The following is a 14,605-nucleotide window of genomic DNA, read 5'->3' on the forward strand; positions in this document are numbered from 1 at the left end:
GAGAGTCCCCGCCAAAGGGCAAGGGGCCGGGAGGTATTAGCGCCCCAGACTGCAGCGAGAAAGGGCCGGGAGCTCCCCTGGGGCCGGGCTTTCGATCCTCAGGTAGCCTGATTGGGTATCGCCGAACCTGGCCGGGGGTACCCATCTCAGCTAAATCTACTGCCTCCGCTTCCTGCTCTGGGTGTAGAGGTGCAGAGGTGTGTGCTCCTCGCTTCGCTTCGTGTCTTTCGGTCAGTAAATGGAAGACACACACACACACGCGTAATTGATAGAACATTTTCTGTACGTCTTACTTGACAATCCGCAACTGTTTTGATGCAACAGCCAAGCTCGATGCAGTAAAGTGTGTGGCCCAGATCTGTGCCCCAGGCTGTATGGGGAGCGAGTTTTTTGTTTTTTTTTCCTCGTCCCCTCTCCTCGAAAGCCATCTTCCACCGCTGTGGTGGCTAAAGTTACAGTACCTGATGAACAGCTGCAAGTTGTTGTACTTTCTCTTGCTAATGCTTAACGGTGAATTTCCTGTCGGCCCCTGCTGCTGTGAATGTGTCTGGTGATTGCAGAGAAAGACAAGGGAAGGGGGTTTCCGTTAACCCACAGCAACGTGGCTTGCAAACCCCAGTGGGACAAATCGTGCTTAAGCTGTGAAACGCTTGACTGTTGTAAATGACTCAGCACTGCCGAGGGGTTACCCTTCTTCTGTGTCTCTTGTTCGCGTGCCTGTCCAACTCCAGGGAGACTAGGGGCTGGTTTCCAAACCCGAGCGCATTTAATAGGCGTACAGAATAGACTGGTAGGGTTGCTGGGTTTCCAGCTGGCCGGTAACTGAGATCAAATGTCACAGAGCCCGAGTTCCGTTGAATAGATATGAGGTAGATAGAGTAGGGCATTTATTCCATCTCCCCCGTGTTAGTAGTGTTCCTTGTGCTAGTCGCTGGTAAGTACAACATCCCCACAAACCTTCACTGTTCGGTAAAAGTGCTGTAGATCGTCTATCACAGAAGCTACATAATGAGGTCTGTTATAACGGGAAAACTGAGTTTGCTTTCTGAGTGACCAGCTTAGGAATACCTCTGTATAAACATGCAGGCCCTTGTATATGTGTTGGGACAGCCTCCGGAGCGGAAAAGGAGTCATCTTTCAGTGTGTGTAAATATGAGTGGGATTTTTTCAACAGCCTATGTGAATTAGGAGTATAGATCCAGTTGAAAGCCCATGCCTCTTGTGTTTCTAAATAGGTTCTTGAAAATCTCTCTCATCCCACATAGTATGATAGACAATATGTAACTTAAAGTGAAATGTAATTATCATAAGCACCATTAATATACCCTACCATATTAAATAAACATTCACTGTTGTTTCCATATAGTGATATATGTAGCTTTATATATGTATGATAAAATGCACCACATTCTAAATTCAGCAATGAAATCATATTATATGAGCTTCTATGGACATAGAATTTTTTTAAGTGACAGATTGTGCCATGCTTTACTCACATTGAGTAATATCTTACTCCATGGGTAGGTACCCCAATTTCAGTGGGAGCTACCTGTCAGTGTGAATGAGTGAGGCACAACCTGATGCTAAACTAATAAACCACGGAATAAAATACCGCTTAGATGGTCTCGCTTTCAGTGGCACCCTAGTGCCATTTGCTTTCAGTGGCAGCAGTAGAGGTAATTTATACGAATTTTTACCATCTTAGGGGTTTATGCACATCCATCACTGTAGTATCTGAACACTGGCCATGTAAAATCTGTAGCAACAGGGAAGCTCCAGATGGAATTCAGAGAGACTCTGGCACCTCTGCCTTTTGAGGGTATAAATTCTACATAGGCCTTGCTAAACTTTACCTTCCTCCATCTCTTTTAACAGCATGATATAATCACTTTATCTTGTTCAGCAGGATATCCTGCATTAACACCTAACCAGATCTATAAACAGCACTAGACAACTAGCCAATGAAAAATACCACAGCGTGAACCCAGGCCAGTGGTTACAGCTGCTGTTTTCCTGTATCACTTATTATTCAGCCTCCACAAATGCCAGACAGTCTTTAGTACAACTAACAGATGCAAATGTGGAATTTCATTCGAAGAGCAATATATAAATGACTGCGTCTACACTAGCATTTCCCCACTTGCGTTAGCACCTGTGGAGCTGAACTTGTCCCTGAGCAGGGGTGGGAAATGTTTTGTAAAATACTGATGTCAAGGTCCTTATTCAGACAAGGTGTCCCAAATCCTATTCTCAGTAACAGTGGTGAAAATCAGGAGTGACTACGTTGAAATCAATGGAAGTACTACAGAATTGCACAGAGGTGACTGGGAGCAGAATTTAACCCATTGGAACTACTCATATGAGTAAGGACTATTTGCATGAGCATGCATGGATTGCAAGACTGAGCCCCGAGTGACAACTCTGGCTGAGAAGGAAGCCAGTGAGAACAGAGAAGGAAAAGCAAATAGAGAAATGTGATGTGGTATAATTACAATCTGTAATACTGCTGGGAAGTTGAATAAAATCCTTATTTTGCCTTGTTAGAAATAACCAACTAGTGAATTAATGGTTCAATTTTGCTTGACAAGATAACTTTCCTCAGTTATTTGTAACTCCTGGAGGGGTGTGTGTGTGTGTGGGGAAGGGGCACTTACCTTTTTATGGGAGAGTGACAGACTGGCTTGCTCAGAATTCATTTCTGCTGTGCCTTGCACACAGTGAGGGTGATTGGAAAACTTAACTTCAGAATCTGCACGTATGTAAGAAGTTTTTTATTTCCTTATGAAACCAGGGACCACTAGCAAATTCCATGGTGTCAAAGGAAAGCACAGCCAGGAGTGAGTTATTCAGTCAGGCCTAACAAGCAGGCAAGTGTGCTTTGCTTTGACACTATGGAATTTGCTAGTGGTCCCTGGTTTCATAGGAAAATAAAAAACTTCATACATATGTGCAGATTCTGCATGTGTATTATCTAATCTTATTTCTATACCCATGCAAGCATGTGCTACATGTGTGTACATGCTCTCTCTATACATCCTGTAGCTGCTGTGTTCTTGGGTCAGGGCTCTCTTGCTTTTGTGTCTGTAAAGCACCATGAATGGTTATGATACTATATTAATAATCTATATAGCTCAATCCTCCTGCTCAGGTCAGTGGCAAAATACCCCGGGGCTCCAATAGTAGATGTATATGTTTAATCAGCCTGTCTCTTTGAGATTATATGGGAACTCTTATGGAAAGTTTGATGATCATTACCTTCCAGAGCATTTGTCAGTTACACTGCCCTTGTCTGCCGTAATTTACATATGTGAAATGACTGTGTGAAATAACCTATCTTTATTATGAGCCTATTTTGCTCGCGTATGCAAATGATAACCTACCCTGCGTGCTTAATTTCTGAGGCTGATGCATGCTCTCTGTTTGCATGTTTGCTGAAAAATGTGTTTGGCTTAGTTGAGTTGTCCCATGTCCTTTTTGAAAATAGAATTTATCAGTAATTGTAGTGACAATGGTGAAAGCACAGCTCATCATCTGCAGGCTTTCCTGCTGCAGAAGGTTGCCAACAAGTTGCTCAAGATTTTAAGCAGCAACTTGAAAAGCTGTTTTTTTTTTCCCCTTCTTCTGCAGGATAGGCCCACAGGTGAAAACCGAGATTTACTATCTTTACTTGTGTGTATGACGAATAAAGTGCCAATAGCACAAGCAATGAAAGGCCAGAGCCAAGATCTTTCAAACAAATGCAGCAGTATGATCAGTCATGCTGGCCAGGCATAGTGACAGTGATTTAGATGAGGCTGATCCAGATACCTTGCCAACAGTTATTTCCCTGAACTCTTACTTTCATTATATTTTGGAATAGTTTAAGTGGAGATAAGGCAGCAAGTGCACCTGACCGTTGATCACCAAGCTGTTTGTTTTATCGCCCTGCCACTCAAATCTCTGCTTAACTGGTGGTGAATTCATTGCTTTAGCGTAAGAGAAGAGATCTGTTTGACAGCCACAGTCTGTGGAGCAGGAGCACAATTTAATTTTCTCTCCTCCGCCTTTAGCCTCAGATAGCTCCAGTGCAAACTGACCTAGTTGCAAAGACATAACATCTGCTGAAGTCAAGGGCCGTTTAGATAAGGGGCATGCATATGGGAAATACGTTTGAAAAATACTATGCTTTTGTGCACCTGTTTTTACAAGAATCTACTGAGATGTCTGTCTGCTATAAACAGCTTTGAATGCAGCTATTTGTGTGTTTTGTCAAGTGATGGAGGAGGATTGGTTAGGGTAAAGGATGCAAAGGAAAAATGACTGTTGGAACCTCTTAGTATGTTGGAAGAGCTCACATGGAAATGAATGTAAAACTTTGTTTTTTTTAGTTTCCTGAAAGAAAACTTTAGAGGACTGTACTCAACTCCCTCTGCAGAGCTTTATCGTGCAATAAATATTAGCTGGAGCTGGCAACAGGCCCTCTTAATATATGTACAAAACTGCAAGTGCTTTAGGTTTGTATGAGATTGGAATGTGCTTGCATTTGGTATCTGAGGCAATACTCAGCCTGTTCTATTTTTTTTTTTTTATCCAGACTTATGTTACAAAGCTTTTTAAATGCTGAATTCAAGAAGAAATAATCCTCAAAATGATTCCAGCGGCAGTAAACACAATCAAAAAGCCCCTCAACCAGACTCTGCTCTTAGATACATGAATATAGTTCTTAGTGACCAGCATAATTGAGCTGGCTCTGACATCTTTTGCTTGCTTCAGTTTTAAAAAAACCAAACCACAGAGACACAGAAGAGTAGCAAACATGGTACTAATTATGCAGTTATTTTACTGTATGTCACTAACAAATGAAAAAGTACTGCAGTCATGCTCCAATGGAACCCAAAGGTAAAACTCTCATGGGAGGAGGATCTGAATCCAGGCCTTCATTAGACATTTCTTAGAAATGTTTTGAGTATATTAGCAGTATTTCAGTAGCACCTCAAAGCCCCGGCTGAGGCCCCATGGTGCTTGGTGCAGTACAGACAGACAGTAAGAGGCATTCCCTGCCCCCAAAGAGTTTACAATGTAACTAGATAAGACAACTGAAAAGGATGGGAGGAGGGAACTATTATTCCAATTTTTCAGTTGAGAAACTGAGGCACAGAAGCTTGATCCTACACTCAGTGGCAAAACCTTCCATTGAGTTACATACCAGGGCCCAACTGATTAATCCAAGGTCAGACTGTGACAGCGCAAGCAACTGGACCCAGAGCTCCAGTCCACGGCTTAACCACAAGGCAAGCTTTCTCCTGCTAGGTTATTGCATACTTTTGATTCAAGTAATTATTTTCCTATAGTGAGAATTTGCATTAAAACCTCTTTCTTAGCAGTGCTGAGGAACTAGCTGTGAAGTTAATATGTTCGCCACTTGGGTATTTTTGAAATAACAGAGAGAGAAAAGAAATCTTTTGGTTGGGATGGAACTTGCCTGGAATTGTCTGGTTGTTGCTTACGGTTCATTTTTCTGTAATATATCTTTGCTAGCTGTGTTATTTCTGGAAAGCTGTCTCTGATGCTCCTTTCCCATTAGAGAATATTAATAATAGGAGATAGACCAATCTCCTAGAACTGGAAGGGACCTTGAAAAATCATTGAGTTCAGCCCCCTACCTTCCCTAGCAGGACCAAGAACTCATTTTTGCTCTAGATCCCTAAGTGGTCCCCTTGAGGACTGAACTGAGAACCCTGGGTTTAGCAGGCCAATGCTCAAACCACTAAACTATCTCTCCCTCTATTTTGCAGTTGAAAGTCATTCTGACTATGAACAAAACCTGCTGGTTTGATAACATTTCTACTTACTGTGGGAGGATCCTTCTGATGTTTCTTATTTTGGGGCCAGAGAGGGTCTGTGACTGCAAAATGGGGATCAACCCCATCCAGATCAAGATGCTGAACGTCTTCAGATTCTTGGGGATGTTTAGATCAGGAGTTTGGGTTTGACCCATTGTAAAGCTTTTGCACGGCAAACCACTGCAAATCAGATCTGATCCAGATCTGGGTTTGGATTTTGAACGCCCCTAAAGTTTGGGGGAGATCGTATTTGGGATTTTGGTTTGGGACCTTCTTTTACTTGCTTCTAATAGAGAAGTATTTATATGGGTAGCATTTTAAAGATGAATGCTACAGTACATGTCTGTTCTTTGTCTTTTGCAGCATGCATGTTTTGATTATGGCTTTTGATTAAATGTGTAAAAGATTAAATGTGTGATCCTATAGCAGACGTTTGGGCTGATTAGTTTCATGAATTAATTTTTTTAAGTAGAGAAATGCTTAATAGTAGCTTCTGCTGCTGTTTTCCTTAGGGGCACAAGAAATACTTTTGATCTCTGGAAGAATGATCAGCTGCTTAAAAGTACTAAGATCCATCACAAGACCAAAGCCCTGTACTGCTTTCCTTGTCTTTGGCCAGCCTGAGCTTCCAAAATGTCTTTGCCTCACATATGCATGGCAATGCCTTATCATATCAGTGCAGAGCCGTCCAGAAGGGGGGAGGGGCAAGTGGGGCAATTTGTCCCGGGCTCCGCAGGGGCTCCCACGAGAATATAGTATTCTATAGTATTGCAACTTTTTTTAATGGAAGGGGCCCCCGAAATTGCTTTGCTCCGGGCCCCCTGAATCCTCTGGGCAGCCCTGTATCCATGTGTATTTTAATGGCCTGAAGAATTATAAACATAATTAGTGGTTGAAGAGCTATGAATTGGATCCAAAAGTCTCGTTCTGCATTGCAGGAGTCTCTTGTGTTAAGTCTGTAAACAGCGTTTAGCCTTGTTAGCCCCTTCTGCGTTAATGGCAGCAGTGCTGGAACAGTTTTTATATTGGGGGTGCTGCTGATGGAAACTATGTATTTGGTGGTGGTTATTACTACTTCAAGCCAGGAGGTGCGGTAGCACCCCTAGTTCTAGCCCCACTGAACGGTGGGCCACCTGGGCTGCAGTGTCCCTCTGCTCTGTTAGGAAAAAGAGAAGTGACCCTCTCCTTCCATGCAAATTAGTCACTTGGTGACAAATGTCCTTTATGGGGGGATTTTTCTCTTCTCCCCACCTTTCAAAGGTTCAAGATTTTGCTCATATTCCAGTGTAAATCCAGAGGAACTCCATTGCTTTGGTGGAGTTGGTCTGTATGTACAGTATGAAAGAAGGATTGTTCTCATTTATGTATTTACCCTGCTTCCAAACCATTTTTCCATACTAGCAAACATAAGCATATTCCACACACAATTTACATAGGGCAGATTCTTATCAAATGTGAACTGGTGTGGCTGAGATGTTTTAGACTTACAAGGTTTCATAACAAGTCACTGGCAGACTGAGAAATAGAACCCAGGAGCCCTGGTTCGACATCACACTACTATAACCACCAGCCATTCTTCTTCTTCATACTGATTATTTGTATTACAGTATTGATCTCTCCTGGGTTTTATACTGATATCTGAGTGCCTTCTATGTAAAATCAATAGCAACAGAAAAGTGTCTAGTGGAATTCATGGAGTCTCTGGCACTTCTCCCCACCAGTACAAGTGCCTGGAAGTCCCAACTAAAATCACATAGGAAGAGAGAATCCCTGTCCCAAAGATCTTACAATCTAAATAGACAAGATGGACCGAGGAGAGGAGAAGAGTGCAATAATACTTTCTCTTTGAGCGATAAGGAACATGACTTTCCCAGTGTCACGCAGTGAGTGTGTAGCAGACGTGGTAACTGAATTCAGATTTCCCGAGTCCAATAGCCAACATTTTTTTGTTTCCAAGTCCCGCTTGAAATCCTAGCATGTTGGTGGAGCTATACATATAATAACTAAACTGTTTGGGGGTAGGGACTATCTTTTAGCTTCGTTTGTGGAGCATCTGGCACAATGGGGCTCCTAGGCTCTCTCACTTCAGATAATCAAGGTTTCGAAATGACTGCTTACAGCATTAAAGGGGAAACTCAGTAACTAAAGAGACAAGAATTGTTTGTGTGTGTATTGTTTTTCTTCCCTGCTGCTTAGGAAGCAGAAAAGCAAAATGTGTTTTCCCTGATGATGTCCCTTCCCATTTGGCAATCACGGATTTGATTTCCCTGCATTTTTAATTGACCTTGAAATTAACACATCTTTATTTTTTTTTTCTGCATCTACCTCCTGGATGTCAGCACCACTGTTAGAACAGCATGGTATTGTTGGTTGTTTGGTTGGCTTTTTTTCTGTCATATCTACATTATGGACACAACTATCGGATAGCTATGCCTCTAAGCCCACAGTGCAGATGCAGACTAGCATTTTTTCTGTCACTGTAGGAACGCCACCTCTCTGAGCAGCGGTAACTAGGCTGATAGAAGCATTTTTCTGTCGACCTAGCTGGGTCTACACAGAGGGCTGGGTTGGCACAGCGATAGCACTTGAGGACATGATTTTCTTTCTTTCTTTCTTTCTTTACTCAGCATAATATTCAACCTAAGTTTTAAGTGTAGATCAGGCCTTAGCTAACAGCTATGCGAGCATAGAACTTTGTATTTGTTTAGGTCCTACATAATGAGTTTTTCTCCACAATCCTTCCCTTGGCAATAGAATTTTGGAGATTTTTTTTAAAAAAAAAGATTTAAATGTCATTGGAAAGCCCTTACATCATAAAAACAATCTAAATTCTTCACTTATTTTATTAATAGCACCTAAGCTTACTGGAAGTGGAAAAATTTAAAACAGCTAGTTTACTGTCACTCTATGGTGTTTGTTAAAAAGTTCAGTCACTTTATGAATGTGCTTGAATAACTCTTCTTCTTTTGAGGTCCTTATACTATACCAATCACTGTAGTGTATGAAATAATTAAGTCAGTTTCACTTTCAGGTGCTTGGTGTGTCAATGTTTGTTTTTGATAGTATAGGGCAGTGTTTCCCAAACTTGGGAGGCTGCATGTGTAGGGAAAGCCCCTGGTGGGCCAGGCCGGTTTTCTTCCTGCTGCGTCCACAGGTCCAGCCGATCGTAGCTCCCACTGGCTGCGGTTCGCTGCTCCAGGCAGGGCCGGCTCCAGGCACCAGCATAGCAAGCAGGTGCCTGGGGCGGCCAGTGAAGAGAGAGGCGGCACGTGCGGCCCTTTGGCGGCAATTGGGCGATGGGACCATCATTCCCTCTTGGAGCGAAGGACCTGCCGCCAAATTGCAGCCATAGAAGAAGTGGTGGTAGAGCTTCCGCTGATCGCGAATGCGGCTTTATTTATTTACTTATTTATTTTAATTTTATTTTTCTGCTTGGGGCCGCAAAAATGCTAGAGCCAGCCCTGGCTCCAGGCCAATGGGAGCTGTGGGAAGTGGCGCGGGCTGAGGGACGTAATGGCTGCCGCTTCCTGCAGCTCCCAGTGGCCTGGAGTGGCGAACCGTGGCCAGTGGGAGCCGTGATCAGCCGGACCTGCGGTTGCAGCAGGTAAACAAACCCGCCCGGCTCGCCAGGGGCTTTCCCTGCACAAGTGGCATCCCAAGTTTGGGAAACACTGCCAAAGGGAATGGGAGGGGTTTTGTAAAAACAAACAGACCAGACTGTCTTTGTCAAAATTTTTGGGGGAAATTGTAGAAATACTTTAGTTGGCATTTAAAATAAACTCTGGGCCAAAATAAAATTGACACCCACCCTTTATATCTGGAGCATGTTGCTTTGAAGATTATATATAGTTATTTGTAGTGCCTGGCAGCTCCAGTTTTGGATCAGGATCCTATTGTACTAAGCACAGTACAAATACAGAACAAAAATACATTTTTAAAGTAATGTGCAATAGGCTGAATTTTGTGCCTGAAGTACTCAATGTGTTTTCCCTTTTAATTCTAGGTTTGGCATATAATGGTCACATATCATTAGGCTTGGAAGGATTAGATTTTTATCAGTAAATGTCAGTAAACATTGATTTCACCGTACCCACACAAACTGATAAACATCGATAATCGACATTTCAGATAGGCAAAACAATGTTGTTTGAGAACTTCGTTTGATTTCAGCCGTTCTCAGGATATTTACTGTGTATATTTTGGCTTGCGATGTTGACAGTTTTGTGTTTGAATGGTTATAAAGCTTTAACTTTTTGAATCACAACTTCTGTCATTAAATTATCTGATTCCCCGAATGTCTGACCCCTGCCTATAATTTCCCACAAATGTGGAAAAATTATATAAATATCAATATCAGTTGAAATTAAAAAAAAAAAAAGTGCCAGGCCTAGATAGAAGCACGAGTGGTGATTTGTTCATTTTAATTATCTGTGAATGAATACTTAAAATAACAAATGTTATACTACAGTAGTGGTGGGCAACCTGTGGCCTGTGAAACAGTTCGTTTACATTGGTGCAGCTGCCTACAACTCCCAGTGCCCGCAGTTTGCTGTTCCTGTCCAATGAGAGCTGCGGGAAGTGGTGGCCAGCACGTCTCTGTGGCCTGCGCCACTTTCCGCAGCTCCCGTTGGCCAGGACCAGCGAACTGCGGCCACTGGGAGCTGTGGGAGGCCGTGCCTACAGATGGTCAATGTAAGCAAACTGTCTCATGGCCCTCCAGCTGATTACCCTGACGGGCCATGTGCGGCCCACGGGCTGCAGATTACCCACCACTGTACTACAATATTTGATCAAAAGATGGGTGTTTGGTTTTTAACTTACACAGTTCTGTTTTTCTATGTTTCTAGGGTTGCCAAGTGTCCAGTTTTCAGTCCCATCCCAGAATCTGCATCCCCAGCCAGAGCTTTCACCCCTCCCTGAACTCCAACTGCCTGCCCCAGCCTGGAGCCCCCTCCTGCACCCTGAACCCCTCATTTCTGGCCCCAACCCAGAGCCCCCCCATCTGGAGCCCTCCTTCTCTCCTCTCCCGCTCCCCAAGCCCTTGCCCCAGCCCAGGAAAAATGAGTGAGGGTGAGGGAGAGCGAGTGGCGGAGGGAGGGGGGATGGAGTGAGTGGTGGGGTCGGGGCTCAGGGAAGAGGTGGGATAAGGGTGTTCGGTTTTCTGTGATTAGAAAGTTGGCAGTCCTATTTATTTCACATACTAATCCATCTTTGCTTGGAAACCGGAATCTATTCTGCCTTCTCCCACCCCCTCACTGGCATCTAAAGCAGGGTGACTCACTTCACATGGGGTTATTCAGTTTCTTCATTCTCTCTGAAACCATGTGGCACCGTCACTTGGCACCTAGGTTCAACTGTGGCCAGATGTCATGTGTGCCTTGAAACAGATGAATTTGTATGTGAATTCGCATAAGCAGAAATGTAAATATTTTCCCCCTTGAATGCATTTGGAATCTACATTAGATCTGGTGAGGCTCTCACATTCTCAGATGCCTATGAGCACCTAAATGCTGGGTGGGCAGAAAATGCTTCATAGGATACCTAGATTCATTGTGACAAGCTGATGGATACATATTTCTGTGTTAACGCTCAGGACAGGGCCCTACATTTCATGTAGCTGCAGATTTGCTTTATTACTTTCATTCTGTGAGGGAACAATGGAATGAGAAAATACTGTGCTACACAGGTTTACAGGCCATCGTGTTAAACAATGAATGTGTTTTTCACTGAGCTCCAACAGGAAAAGTGCTGCAAATGCCTTTTTGAAAGGGATGATGTGAATTAGCTGCTACTTCTACCCACTTCTGGCCTCTCACCCAGAGAATATAAATTGGCATGGCATTAACAGAGGACTAGTATATTGCTGAGTGTCATTATTACAGAGGAGTTAGGGCCGAATTGTGCAGTCTTGGCTCAGACAGAAATCCTGAAGACCGTGGGAGCTTTGGCCTGAGCGCAGCACCAGGAAGAATCCTCACTGCTGCCTAAGTTCAGAGTATGACATATTTGGGTGAACAGGGCAAAATGCAAAAGGAATGTCACCCTCTGTATTTTTCCTTTCTTTTAAAGAGATACTATGCGATTAGCAGGCAATAATGTCAGCTTACTTTTTATTTCTTGTATCTATTTGCAAATATTGTCATCTTATTTTGAGGGTTTTTTCATCTGCTTCTTTTTCTTATAAGGCCAGCCGTTGTGCGTGATGCTACAGCATTAGAGTGTGTTCTTCCCAAAGCTCATGGAATCCCTACAGTAACAGACCAGCTTTCACGAGGAAAGCTGTGCGAATAACTGATTATTTTTTAAGGGCCTTTACCTTTTAAAAAATAAAATTGAAATATAATTTGAAACAAAAATTGTTTGGAATCCAAAATTAGATAGGATTTTATTCAGATCTCGTTTATTTGCTTTGATCAAAGCCATTCGGCAAACCTGACAAGAGCTTTCAAAATGCGTTAGTCAACCTGAATCTGCATTTTTTTTTCAGTGAAAAGTTCCCCCCCCCCCCCCAAAATCTTTGCCTAGCACTATTCCGGAGCATTTCTACAGTAACAAATGTGTCTGTGCAGCCCAGTGATTGAGACCCTATAATAACAAACCAAATTGTTCAGCCCAGCATTCATGAGCATCTCTGCTATAACAAACCTGTATGCAGCCAAACTATCATGAGACCCTCTATTAAAAAAAATAGACAGAAATCCCTGCAAACTGAAACCGGTGTGTGTGTGTGCGTGGATGTGGTTTAGCCCTTATCAGCAACATTACAAGAACAAACCCATTTGTGTGTGCATTCACATATGTAATGGGAAGTATTCCGAATGCAAAGATTCATAGAATATCAGGGTTGGAAGAGACCTCAGGAGGTCATCTAGTCCAATCCCCTGCTCAAAGCAGGACCAACACCAACATCAGTTTCAAGGTTCCTAGAGGAGTTATAAAAGGTGAGTAAAAGAAAACAGTTTGGAAAATTATGAAAAACACCTTGATGTACTTTTAATATTCATTGAACTTTTCCAGTCACTTTTGTGCCATATTCATGGTTTTCTTTTAGTGTGAAGATATATTTACTTTTCACTTTGACATTTGTATCCTGCATCATTTTATTTTAAGATACCAGATTAAAACAAGATCAACAGATAATTAGGAGGTAAGAGGGACAAATGCAATGTATAACAGATGGAAGATTCTTGGTCTCTAAAGATGTGAGCTGGGATTTAAATTTTCAGTCCTATTGCCTGGTTCTCAACTTCTGATTCCGCTGCTGGTAGAATTGATTGTGACAGCTTGCTTAGCAAAGTCTGTCTCAGTCCCTCTCTCAAAGCTTTACATTTTCTAAACTGTGTCCATCCTCTCGGCAAAGTGTGCACCCATCATAAGGCTAACCTGACCAGTGTTTAGATTTGAGACCTCCAAGGATAAGAGTGTATGAGTGATTTGATAGTAATCCTGATCCTACTGAAACAATATTGCATAAATTTCCCCCAGTCCAGTATGGGGTATGCTCTTCTGAGAAAGGTGCTATCTTTTTGACCTGAAACTAAAGGCTTAGCCATTTGCAGTCACTGAACATCTTTTTGCACAAGTATTGGGTATTAACTCCAGTGTCCTGGCCAAATTTCCATTTGGGAAACAATATTCTCCCTGGAGGTTTTTCGCCTTCCTCTGCAGCATGGGGCATGGGTCACTTGCTGGAGGATTCCCTGCAGCTTGAGGTCTTCAAACCACAATTTGAGGACTTCAGTAATTCAGACATAGGTTGGGGTTTGTTACAGGAGTGGGTGGGTGAGATTCTGTGGCCTGCATTGTGCAGGAGGCCAGACTAGATGATCATAATGGTCCCTTCTGACCTTAAAGTCTGTGAGTCTATTCTCCATCCCTGAATTCCTCTAGCTGTTTCAACTGCACACAGTGGTCTCTATATCCTGACCAAAACGGTTGTGTAGTATTGGTGTTTGATGCTTCCAGGTTCCACCCAAGTGAGGGGTGCATTTCAGTGGTGGGTGAAACCATTCACGTGGATGTAACTTAAATGTAAAATGATCTCGAATCATTTTGTGTGCATATAAAACAGGGATCGGCAACCTTTGGTCTGCCAGGGAAAGTCGCTGGTGGGCCAGGACAGTTTGTTTACCTGCATCGTCTGCAGGTTTGGCTGATCGCATGTCCTCCTGGCTGTAGTTCGCTGTGCCAGGCCAGTGGAGGCTGCAGGAAGTGGTGCAGGCCAAGGGATGTGCTGGCCGCCCGTTTCCGCAGCCCCCATTGACCTGGGACGGTGAACTGTGCCCAGTGGGAGCTGCAGTCGGCTGAAACTGCAGATGCTGCAGGTAAACAAACCATCCCGGCCCACAAGTGACTTTCCCTGGCGGGCTGCATGCCAAAGGTTGCCGATCTCTGATATAAAACAAGAGATTCATTGGCGTGAGGAGCCCTATATGAATGAAAGATTATATACACAGAGTGCATAGAAGGAATTCATGCTTTTATAAAGTCTTCAGCAGTATAGATTCTTCATATGGCATTTAGATGGACAACATTTATTTGGGCTTCTAGGACCAGCAGAGAGAAGCCTGTGTTTTTTGGTTTTGTGCCTGGTTGGACAGACAGTACTAAGGGCAACTTAATTACAATGAGGCCTTTCAGCCTCTTCATGGGAGATGTGCACTGTGTTTCCCGCAGCATATTGCTGGTTATAATGCAAGCGCTTATGTCTGAAGTTAGTGCCACTGAGCTCTAGTAACTTTAGTAGAAGGGAAGCCTTGTCTTAAAGGGAGAGTCAAACATAT

The 14,605-nt window shown here is 43.1% G+C and overlaps 2 protein-coding genes across 3 annotated transcripts in view; both read left to right on the forward strand.

Moving 5' to 3' along the window:
• Nucleotides 1-14,605, forward strand: part of SV2B (synaptic vesicle glycoprotein 2B) — a 769,788-nt gene that overhangs the window by 315,063 nt on the left and 440,120 nt on the right. The gene's annotated exons all lie outside the window — the stretch shown is intronic.
• The window catches only part of SLCO3A1 (solute carrier organic anion transporter family member 3A1), a 214,690-nt gene that overhangs the window by 420 nt on the left and 199,665 nt on the right, over nt 1-14,605 (forward strand). The gene's annotated exons all lie outside the window — the stretch shown is intronic.

This window comes from Chelonoidis abingdonii, chromosome 9 (genome assembly GCF_003597395.2).
Source record: "Chelonoidis abingdonii isolate Lonesome George chromosome 9, CheloAbing_2.0, whole genome shotgun sequence".
NCBI classification, from domain to species: Eukaryota; Metazoa; Chordata; order Testudines; family Testudinidae; genus Chelonoidis; species Chelonoidis abingdonii.